The sequence below is a fragment of the Coregonus lavaretus genome (genome assembly GCF_964263955.1).
Source record: "Coregonus lavaretus genome assembly, chromosome: 18".
Taxonomy (NCBI): domain Eukaryota; kingdom Metazoa; phylum Chordata; class Actinopteri; order Salmoniformes; family Salmonidae; genus Coregonus; species Coregonus lavaretus.
Window position 1 is genome coordinate 17,418,453 of NC_140005.1, and position 10,010 is coordinate 17,428,462.

A 10,010-nucleotide genomic window follows, 5' to 3' on the forward strand; every position below is an offset into this window, starting at 1 on the left:
ACACACACACACACACACACACACACACACACACACACACACACACACACACACACACACATACACACAGAAACAGACAGGCATAGGTAACATGCCACTATTCTAGTCTGTCAGGAGGCTGGGGCTGTTCAGGAAGAATCTGCAGGGATCTCCCCTGCAGAGTAGCAGAAGCTCAAGCCTGCCTGGCCAAGCACAGAAAGTGGGTCAGCCCGAAAAACAGCTCAGGATGCAACCCTGTTCCACAACGCCAGTGTGTGTGTGCGTGTGTGTGCGCGTGCATGCATGCCTGTGTTTATATGTGAATGTGTAAGAGGGAGACAGAGGGGTATGAGGTGTGTGTCTTTATGTGTGAGAGCTAAGAGATAAAATACTAAAATGGCAGCAGTTTCAGACTGGGTCTTTTAACACATGTAAAAAGCCAGCTTGCCTTTGTGAGCACACCTTGGCTTGTGGAAGCGAGTCAGATTGATCCATAGTCTTTTAATTTCAGGGTTGAGTAAATAACAGAATTTGCATTGATCAGTCTGCAAGGACAGGCAGGGAGGCAGTGAGGACCTGAGTGAGTGTGTGTGTGTGTTTGTGTGTGTGTGTGTGTGTGTGTCTGCAACCACAAATATGAAGCTTTAGTCTCCAGGCAGGTGGAATGCATTGAACAATACATTTCATACTGTGTGACAAAAATGCATAAAGTTAGTAAAACCCAAACACATTGGGAGACAATGTGTGCTGCATACTAACACTGCATTTCAGCATGTTCATTGTACAAACAATATGAAAACTGATTTTTCTTCACGTGAAGAGTGGAGTGAGAGAAGAAGAAAGAGGGAGAGATTTTTTGGTATTCGGTATTTTATTAGGATCCCCATTAGCTGTTGCAAAAGCAGCAGCTACTCTTCCTGGGGTCCACACAAAACATGAAACATGACATAATACAGAACATTAATAGACAAGAACAGATCAAGGACAGAACTATATACATTTTGGTGAAAGGAGAGTCCCTGTCCATGTGGTGAGGTGGCAGAGCCCACAGCCTCCCTCCCTGATGGCTGTCACTGGTCCTCTCCTCACAGAGACTTCTATGCAGAGCACTCTGTGAAGTGTCCCGCGAGAGGCACACACTCAAAGACCACATTTACAAGAGCCACTTTTAACGGCCTAGGAAGAAGAACTTCTCCCACTGCCTTTGATGTCGGTAGGTAGCGTAGCGGTTAAGAGCGTTGGGCCAGTAACCGAAAAGTTGCTGGTTCAAATCCCCAAGCCGACTAGGTGAAATAAATCTGCCGCTGTGCCCTTGAGCAATGCACTTAACCCTAATTGCTCCTGTAAGTCGCTCTGGATAAGAGCCTCTGCTAAATGACAAAAGTTACAAATTCATGTCAAAACGTAATGGGAAGAGCTTGCCAGCAGTCAATGCAAGGTGGAGTATCGAGCTTAGTCCTTGCGGTACTAAACCATACTCTCTTATATTTCACCATAGGCATGGTTTACTGACATGATTTAAAAACACTGAATATAGGTACTTGTCTTTCATTTAGATTTTCCTCTTGGAGCTGTCATGTCTACACAGAGCCTGGAGTTCAAAGGTCGTATAGTGACACAACAGTTTAAGGCCACATCTGCCCAGAGTGCCCACACCATGTCAAGGACCTAGCTGCAGAGAAAGAATACATACGAGGTCGTGGGACTTGTTTCAACTCCTGTTTCATCTCCTCCAACTCATAGAGAACTTTCATAACAAACCAGGGCATTTGGAACGATTCTGAATTAAGCTAATTAGGTTTGTGTTTTGTTTGTTGTTCAGGAGGCATGATCAAAGTGATATTTCACCAATTTGTATCAACAGCTCTGGTGGAGGGAAGGAGGAAGGGTTGGTAGACCACATTCATCTCTTCAGGTTGTTCTTATGTTAGGGACACAATCAAAACAAAAGAATAATGAATAATGAAAAATTATGATCAGAAAATGGAACAAAACAGAAGCATTTTGGTTTTATTACTGTCTTATTATTAGGAACACAATTTGACTGCGTGAGATTGGGTCCATGTTTTTCAGAGCTTCCATCTTAGTTCAGAGCACTTTCTTTTCAGGCCTACTGTGTAGTCTACCACTCAGCCCATGTGGAACAAATCAAAGGGATCTCGATGGCTTGACCCAGGAACTTGCCGCTGGAGAGCAAGTGGCTGTTTTGATCTAATCTAATATTTATGAATAGCTTCCTTGATATTTCATACGCTCTGTATCCCTCTGCTTTTACAGTGTTGCACAATGATGTCTTAAAGGGATATGGCAGAGATCAAACACACGCCACGCTTCAGAATACAAAAGGCGTTCTCCATAGCCCGGGAGAAAGTAACTCAGCTCAGCAGCCAGTATCTAACACAGTGAAATTGAAATACAAGCTCCACTGGCTCAGGATACATGTTTTTTTGTGATATAATTTTTAAACAGCACAAAAAAAGAAGAACAACAAACAAGACAAACACAACAAATACAGACAACACCACACCATGTAACACAAAAAGCTCCATCCTATGATAAATACCATTTAAAATATAAAAGACAGTTGAATATCCAAATTCGATCAAGCCTCCCACCCAAGACACACAAAAGGGGAAGAAAAGAGAGGACCATTGGTCCCTTATGACGAAGGATATCCCCGCCCATATCCCCGCCCATATCCCCGCCCATATCCCTGCCCATATCCCCGCCCATGACTGTAATGTGGACGGCCTTGCTCTATTAAGTTTTGCGGTTGTTTATACCAAATTAACATTATTCTGGAAAACATTCTTCCAGTAAACTTCAAGACCCAGCACCGGATTCCACCAAAGCTGCAAGATCTTTTCTTTGCTGCTGTGAAACCGGCTAGTAGGATCCTAACTAAGAATACAGTTTTGACAAAGGAATGAGAGAGCATGGAGAGAAAATGCTACTATACTGATGCCTCTCTGTGTGTACACAGCAGCACAGCCAGAGAAGAGTTTGAATTACACTGTCTGCCTCTCTCACTGTACACGCTTAAAAAAAATTGTACTATCTAGAACCTAAAATGGTTATTCGGCTGTCCCCATAGGAGAACCCTTTGAAGAACCCTTTTTGGTTCCAGGTAGAACCCTTTTGGTTTCAGGTAGAACCCTTTTGGGTTCCATGTAGGACCCTTTCCACAGAGGGTTCTACATGAAACCCATAAGGATTCTACGTTGAACCAAATAGGGTTCTCCTATGGGGACAGCCGAAGAACCCTTTTGGAACCATTTTTTCTAAGAGTGTAGCACCAAAGATTTCGCCAGCCACAGCCAGGCATTCAAAGCTTTTTGTTCGTTAATGGCATCAGATGTGAGCGACTATCTCTCCATAAAAGTCAAGTGTGCTCCACGTTATTTGCCGAAAGTGGCTGATTCTGAAACCTTTTTGTTAGGCTAATGGAGGATTGGCGACATAGATACTGTAATTACGACAGGGTCGATTGGTCTGATAATATTGAGAGCAAAGTGGGTAATTTGAGGGTTGTTGTGTTGAAGGGAAGGAGGGAGGGGGGGGGGGGGGGGTGGAGGGGGAGGCTGGGTTGTTGCTTTCTTGTGTCATCGCCTGTCGGCCGTCACCCTAATCATTCCCCAGTGCTGCTGAGATGAGAGAGCAAAGAAACAAGACTCGGACTCAGCTGTAGAATACTAATGATCTAAACCATTCTGCTCTCTCAACAGGTGACAACATACACACCACATCTTACTCACAAGTTTTCGTCTTTAGCTACACTCTCATACCTTTGCTCATATACTCAGTTTGCTGTCAGTCAGTAATAAATAAAAAAATTGGATTGATAATTAGGCCCACGGATGTTGAGTATAGGCTAAATAAGTCCAGTTGGTTCATGCTTAGAACATGACATTTACATTTCCCTAATGTAAACGATTTTATGAGAAGGCCCCTAAACACCAGTTTGTCAGGGGGTTGGGCTATGGCTGCACTTTAGCCACAGTGAGGAGGACTGAAATAATCAATCTATCAAAATCAAAGATAGCAGAGGAGCAGGCAGACATGCAGACACTAGAGTCACCCAACAAGCCTGTGCCTATTCTGTCAACAAACATAATCAAATACTTCTTCCCTGAGTGATTTGTCCAAACAATTAAAAAAGAGCCTCTTTGTACCCAACTGGCACTTATCATGTCACCCAAGATATGAAAGCAGTCTGGAATAGGGAAATTGCACGCTCCCTGCCTCTAGTGACAACCACAATGAGAGGCATCCCTCCACAAGAGCCACAGCAGTGGTGTTAAAATTTAAATATGTTTTGACACAAAATCAAAAGTTACTTTCCCTGATCCATATGATCATTTGTTAAGCAACAGTGTGAACCAGATAGACACCTGAACAACGCACCCTGACAGACGCTTTGATGTCCTCATCAGAAACAGTTTTTCTTCTATTTTCTTTTGAGAATGAGCTATCATCTCACATATATCTCTGATCTCCTAACATCTAAGTCCCATTAAATAAAAGTTTCCAATGATCATTGATGAACCTGTGTGCAATCTAAGTGTCACATGATCTGTCACATGATCTCAGTATATATACACCTGTTCTGAAAGGCCCCAGAGTCTGCAACACCACTAAGCAAGGGGCACCACCAAGCAAGCGGCACCATGAAGACGAAGGAGCTCTCCAGACAGGTCAGGGACAAAGTTGTGGGGAAGTACAGATCAGGGTTGGGTTATAAAAAAATATCAGAAACTTATGGCACCACAACAAACCTGCCAAGAGAGGGCTGCCCACCAAAACTCACGGACCAGGCAAGGAGGGCATTAATCAGAGAGGCAACAAAGAGACCAAAGATAACCCTGAAGGAGCTACAAAGCTCCACAGCGGAGATTGGAGTATCTGTCCATAGGACAACTTTAAGCCGTACACTCCACAGAGCTGGGCTTTACAGAAGAGTAGCCAGAAAAAAAGCCATTGCTTAAAGAAGAAAATAAGCAAACACGTTTGGTGTTCGCCAAAAGGCATGTGGGAGACTCCCCAAACATATGGAAGAAGGTACTCTGGTCAGATAAGACTAAAATTGAGATTTTTGGCCATCAAGGAAAACGCTATGTCTGGCGCAAACCCAACACCTCTCATCACCCCGAGAACACCATCCCGACAGTAAAGCATGGTGGTGGCAGCATCATACTGTGGGGATGTTTTTAATCGGCAGGGACTGGGAAACTGGTCAGAATTGAAGGAATGATGGATGGCGCTAAATACAGGGAAATTCTTGAGGGAAACCTGTTTCAGTCTTCCAGAGATTTGAGACTGGGACGGAGGTTCACTTTCCAGCAGGAAAATGACCCTAAGCATACTGCTAAAGCAACACTCGAGTGGTTTAAGGGGAAACATTTAAATGTCTTGGAATAGCCTAGTCAAAGCCCAGACCTCAATCCAATTGAGAATCTGTGGTATGATTTCAAGATTGCTGTACACCAGTGGAAACCATCCAACTTGAAGGAGCTGGAGCAGTTTTGCCTTGAAGAATGGGCAAGAATCCCAGTGACTAGATGTGCCAAGCTTATAGAGACATACCCCAAGAGACTTGCAGCTGTAATTGCTGCAAAAGGTGGCTCTACAAAGTATTGACTTTGGGGGGGGGTGAATAGTTATGCATGCTCAAGTTTTCTGTTTTTTTGTCTTATTTCTTGTTTGTTTCACAAAAAAAGATATTTTGCATCTTCAAAGTGGTAGGCATGTTGTGTAAATCAAATGATACAAACCCCCCAAAAATCCATTTTAATTCCAGGTTGTAAGGCAACAAAATAGGAAAAATGCCAAGGGGGGTGAATACTTTCGCAAGCCACTGTATAGATGTTTTGGACAAACATCACATGCCATAGTATTGATGTGATCCCTCTGAAAGTTGATTGGTTTGAGAATGCCAACCTGCAAATCACATAAACCCTAACTGAACTCATACATTTTATCCAAAGGGGAAATGGAGTTTAAATGGTAAACCATATCGTTTAGTATGACAAAGGCTTTTGGGTATGATAAATGTTCTTTTTACATTGATAAACTTGGATAGCCTTAGAAAGAATGGGAACCAAGTCCATTTCATTGAACTGAACTCTACCAAGCTATAATCCACAGGATGAATGAAATTCATAATCTTCTGACAAATGGGGAGAGGTTTTTTAAAAGCAGGACCCCAAGTTACAAATTAGCATGTTTAATGCACCAAAATGTTTTAATACAGAATAAAAAGCAGGGAGCTGAAAACAAAAGACAACCAAGTAATAAGATTATCACTACAGAGCGGCCAGTGGATGTCATTGTGTTTCATACAAATGGGAGAGATTACAAGTCACATTCAAAATGCTGAATGTGAAAGACTCCAATATGATTATTTTTCATTAAGTTTGGAGACAGAGAGAGATGGATTTAACAATGAATCCATAAGTGAGAGCCTTAGTATTTCAACATACAACCAAACACAATAGGACAATATTTTGTTCAGTTTAATTTATGAAGATACTACTGGTCCAACTGGGATAATCTTCCTGGGTCTGTCTGTACACAAACACACAAAAACTTAAACACCAGAGAATTACAACAATCCTTATCAATGCCCAAACAAATCAAATAGTTTACTTATTAGAAAGCTACAAATGTCCAAAGTGTGGTTTGACAGCATTATTCTTTGCCATCAAACTCACTTTCCCCCACGAATGACATCATGGCAAGTCTTTGCATGTAACATCTCTTAAACAGGGTGTTCTAGGTGTTATTGATATCTTCTCATTCACTACATCCTCTGTGCTTCGTCTCTCTAGAGTGGAGCTCACCCTCCTTCCTTCCTGACCTCCCTGCGTCTCTGACAAGGTCAAACATTTCCCATTAGAGGGAAGTGTGAGTACACATGCAGCACAGCGATCCCAGTCATACATCCTGAAGGTCAGGGGCTGCATAATGAACTGGAAAATGTCAATTCTATTACTTCCCATGTAAATATAGGATTTCCCTGCCACATGAAACAAGGGTGATATTAACCTTTTCCCAAGCAGGCCTTGAGCAAAGACGCCTCTGAATCTATCGAGAGGTGTGAAATAGAGCAGTATGGAGGGAATCTCATTCCATTTTCTGAGATGAGGATGACGTGTTTCTATATGCAGTGACACACTCACAGTAAAGAGGAAAAAACTGCCTAAATTATTAAATGTTCATCACTGCTACATACTGTATAACTTTGGACATTTGTAAACCAAACTGGCATGATGATATAACATTAAGTTAGAAAGTTAAATAAAAGTGATAAGCACAGTTACTAATGATCAGTATAATAATTAATATCTGCTCATGCAGACACAACCATACCTCAACCCCTACCACCATCACAACAGGAAAGTATGCATAAATGTATAAAAAAGGAAAAAAAGGAAAATAATAGTGAAGAGAATCTGTGGTGATATGACAAAACGGCATCCAAAGGAGAATGCTAATAATAATCCCTTTAAAACAATTTTCATTCATTTTCGTCCGTATCACAGGGGAGTAATATCTACATGCCCGAGGCAGGTTTAAATTGTACAATGTGGCTGTGAAAGGAAAGTGGACTCCCCTGTGTCCATCCAGTCCATCAGAACAGAGAAGCAGTATGAACACCCAGGAGAGAGAGACAGCACTGGAAGACAAGGCATTACAACAGAACTATAACCAAGCTACTACCGCACAGCATTGGAAGACAAGCGATTAGAATAGTATACAACAGAACTATATATATCCGGGCCTTTAGGCTGCCTTTACACAGGCAGCCCAATTCTGATCTTTTGCCCAATAAAATTAGTGGAAAGAAAAATCAGAATTGGGCTGCCTGTGTAAAAGCAGCCATTGATAGGACAGCACTGGAACTGGAAAAACAAGCCATTAGAATAGTGTACAGCAGAACTAAGCTATTACTACAGACCTAAATACTGGAGGAAATATATTACATTTACATTTGATTTAATGTGTTTATTTGACAGGGACAATTTAAAACAAAAACCCAAGTTTCAGAGCACTGAGAAAACATGTCGCACCAGATTTAGCTGATAGCTCATTTCCATCTGTAGTCCTTAAAACATCTAGACATGAAGACATTACATACATCTAGACATAGGTGAACATCTAGCCATGAAGACATTATATACAAAAAAGAAAACAGTAAAATCATACAGTAAAAAAGAACAGACATCAGGACATAGAGACATCAGGACGTAGAGACATCAGGACGTAGAGACATCAGGACGTAGGGACATCAGGACGTAGAGACATTAGGACGTAGAGACATCAGGACGTAGAGACATCAGGACGTAGAGACATCAGGACAGAGAGACATCAGGACGTAGAGACATCAGGACGTAGAGACATCAGGACGTAGAGACATCAGGACAGAGAGACATCAGGACGTATGGACATCAGGACGTAGGGACATCAGGATGTAGAGACATCAGGACGTAGAGACATCAGGACGTAGAGACATCAGGACAGAGAGACATCAGGACGTAGACACATCAGGACGTAGAGACATCAGGATGTAGAGACATCAGGACATAGAGACATCAGGACAGAGAGACATCAGGACGTAGAGACATCAGGATGTAGAGACATCAGGACAGAGAGACATCAGGACATAGAGACATGTTTCAACACAGAGGTCAAAACATTGCCAATAGAAACACATTTCTATTGGATAGAACATGTAATATACCTATAAAAGAATGATGTAAAGTCCCAGTCAAAAGTTTGGACACACCTACTCATTCAAGGGTTTTTCTTTATTTTTTTACATTGTAGAATAATAGTGAAGACATCAAAACTATGAAATAACACATATGGAATCATGTAGTAACCAAAACAATGCTAAACAAATCAAAATATATTTTATATTTGAGATTCTTCAAAGTAGCCACCCTTTGCCTTGATGACAGCTTTGCACACTATTGGCATTCTCTCAACCAGATTCATGAGGTAGTCACCTGGAATGCATTTCAATTAACAGGTGTGCCTTCTCAAAAGTTAATTTGTGGAATTTATTTTCTTCTTAATGCGTTTGAGCCAATCAGTTGTGTTGTGACAAGGTAGGGGGGTATACAGAAGATAGCCCTATTTGCTAAAAGGCCAAGTCCATATTATGGCAAGAACAGCTCAAATTATCAAAGAGAAATTACAGTCCATCATTGCTTTAAGACATGAAGGTCAGTCAATCCGGAAAATGTGAAGAACTTTGAAAGTTTCTTCAAGTGCAATCGCAAAAACCATCAAGGGCTATGATGAAACTGGCTCTCATGAGGACAGCTCCAGGAAAGGAAGACCCAGAGTTACCTCTGCTGCAGAGGATAAGTTCCTTAGAGTTACCAGCCTCAGAAATTGCAGCCCAAATAAATGCTTCACAGAGTTCAAGTAACAGACACATCTCAACATCAACTGTTCAGAGGAGACTGCGTGAATCAGGCCTTCATGGTCGAATTGCTGCAAAGAAACCACTACTAAAGGACACCAATAATAAGAAGAGACTTGCTTGGTCAAAGAAACACGAGCAATGGACATTAGACCTGTGGAAATCTGTCCTTTGGTCTGGAGTCCAAATTAGAGATTTTTGGTTCCAACCGCTGTGTCTTTGTGAGACGCAGAGTAGGTGAACTGATGATCTCCGCATGTGTAGTTCCCACCGTGAAGCATGGATGTGTGATGGTGTGGGGGTGCTTTGCTGGTGACGCTGTCTGTGATTTATTTAGAATTCAAGGCACACTTAACCAGCAAGGCTACCACAGCATTCTGCAGCGATACGCCATCCCATCTGGTTTTGGCTTAGTGGGACTGTTGTTTTTCAACAGGACAATGACCCAACACACCTCCAGGCTGTGTAAGGGCTATTTGACCAAGAAGGACAGTGATGGAGTGCTGCATCAGATGACCTGGCCTCCACAATCCCCCGACCTCAACCCAATTGAGATGGTTTGGGATGAGTCGGACGGCAGAGTGAAGGAAAAGCAGCCAGC